This window comes from Penaeus vannamei, chromosome 41 (assembly GCF_042767895.1).
Source record: "Penaeus vannamei isolate JL-2024 chromosome 41, ASM4276789v1, whole genome shotgun sequence".
NCBI lineage: Eukaryota > Metazoa > Arthropoda > Malacostraca > Decapoda > Penaeidae > Penaeus > Penaeus vannamei.
The window spans coordinates 22,344,841-22,347,340 of NC_091589.1; the positions used below are offsets into that span (position 1 = coordinate 22,344,841).

General features: G+C 44.2%; 1 protein-coding gene across 2 annotated transcripts in view; it reads right to left on the reverse strand.

Moving 5' to 3' along the window:
• Ptp99A (Protein tyrosine phosphatase 99A) overlaps positions 1-2,500 on the reverse strand; it is a 1,223,378-nt gene that overhangs the window by 1,146,859 nt on the left and 74,019 nt on the right. The window lies entirely within an intron of this gene.

Consider the following 2,500-nt stretch of genomic DNA (forward strand, 5'->3'; position numbering starts at 1 on the left):
ATCCTTCTCTCTCCCTTTCCCTGCCTAACTACCCTTCCCCTTCCCCCACCCCAGCTTATCCCTCTCCCCTTCTCTCCCTCTCCCTTATTCTCCATCCTTCTCTCTCCCTTTCCCACCTACCTACCCTCTCCCCCTTCCCCCACCCCATTATCCCCTCTCCCTTCTTCTCTCCCTCTCCCTTATTCACCACCCTTTCTCTCTCCCTTTCCCACCTACCTACCCTTCCCCTTCCCCACCCCATTATCCCACTCCCCTTCTCTCCCTCTCCCTTATTCACCACCCTCTCTCTCCCTTTCCACCTACCTACCCTTCCCCTTCCCCTTCCCCCACCCTCCCATTATCCCTCTCCTCCTCTTCTCTCCTTCTCCCTTATTCCCCATCTCTTCTCTCTCCCTTTCCACCTAACTACCCTTCCCCATCCCCCATCCCATTATCCCTCTCCCTTATTCCCCATCCTTCTCTCTCCCTTTCCCACCTACCTACCCTTCCCCTTCCCCTTCCCCCACCCCATTATCCCACTCCCCCTCCTCTCCCTTCTTCCACTCTAACTAGTCCATACAATTACCTCCTCTCCCATGTCCAACGAACGCGACCAACACATGCTACACTAACGAAAGGGGACAAGCCTGTAATTTCACATCGTTTCGTTTCACCTTCACATTATACCGCGTGATATCATTACCTGTAATTATATGTATCATCACTGTTTGTAAACATACCTGCTTCTCCCCCACCCCCCTTCACAAGAGAGAGAGAGAGAGAGAGAGAGAGAGAGAGAGAGAGAGAGAGAGAGAGAGAGAGAGAGAGAGAGAGAGAGAGAGAGAGAGAGAGAGAGAGGGAGGGAGGGAGGAGGGGAGAGAGGAAGAGAGAGAGAGGGGGGGGGGGAGAGAGGGAGGGGAGAAGGAGAGAGAGAGAGAGAGAGAGAGAGAGAGGGGGAGAAGAGAGAAAGAGAGGAAGGGGAGAGAGAAGGGAGAGAAGAAGAGGAGGGGGAGAGAGAGAGAGAGGGGAAGAGAGAGAGAGAGGAGAAGAAGAGGGAGAGGAGAGAGAGAGAGAGAGGGGGGAGAGAGAGAGAGAGAGAGAGAGAGAGAGAGAGAGAGAGAGAGAGAGAGACTGAGAGAGAGAGAGAGAGAGAGAGAGAGAGAGAGAGAGAGAGAGAAAGAGAGATAAAGAAAGAGAGAGAGAAAGAGAGATAAAGAAAGAGAGAGAGAGAGAGAGACGACCCCAAAATGCCTTATGATTTTACTTGAGCTACAATATCAATGAAGAAAAACTAAGAAAACATTCAACCAAATACACTACAGCGACTATATATAAAAAATAATAACCCTAATACAATACTTCCTTACACTTCCACCTTCTTTCACACGTCTACCAACAAACACATCAATAAACAAGTGAATAAATATGGAATAAAAATGGCAAAAATGGAAACCAGCTGTTCAGCGCAGGTCAATAGCAATCGTTATGCAACAAAACCTTCAGTGATATGCCGAACGTGATCTGAAATTTGTTGAAAACATCGTTGCACTGATTGTCCTTTGATTTGCATATATTATTGGTTGTTGCATGTGAACGAAGCTATGCAATAGAGTTGTAGAATTGTAAAAAGAAAAAAAAAAATAGATTGAAAGAAAAATCTGATTGGGTGAATGTTAGAGAAAGTGAGGGAACGCATTCAGATGAACAATTATTTCTATTTCTAAAGTTTTGCCTTGTAATAAAAAAATAACAAAAAACAATTATTATCATTATCATCATAATGAACAGAAGAATAACATTATCGATTGCAATAATGACAGAAAATATAACAGTGTCAATGATAAGGGCAGTCGTAATAACAATAACAATAACATCAACGATAACAATAATAATAAAACCTGAACATCCGACCTTTTCGAACCGTACTGACATGTGCGCCAAATAACTCCGTCTCTGCTGATTGAAGAGTTATTCAAGCACAGTCAATGATGAACCAATCATACCCATGTTGGACCCAGCTGCCTCTGCTTACACGTACATACATAAACATATACAGGCACACATGAACAAATACACACATACATACACATGCACATAAACACACATATACACGCACGCACGCACACGCACATAAACACACACGCACACGCAAACACAAAAAAAGAAGGGAAACAAGAAGAAAAAAAGCTTCCTCCAGCACACACTAATACACACGTACTATAATATTCCCCATAATCCACCCCCGCTTAAAAGTCCTGTTTTGGTGGCAGCTTTTGTTCTATGAAATGGTACATAAAGCTGTTCCCTTATTGTTCCTGTTCTAGTTGTTGCTACTGCTGTTGTCGTCGATGTTATTACCATTACTCCTGTTGTTATTTGTTGCTGCTGCTATTCCTGCTATTTTTTCTGTTACTCTTATAAGTATTGACGTCCTTCTCAACGTCTATTTGATCTAATAGCACCATACGAAAACTTCAGCCCCCCTCATGAATATTAGACGCGTGTACACTTCCCTATTTAC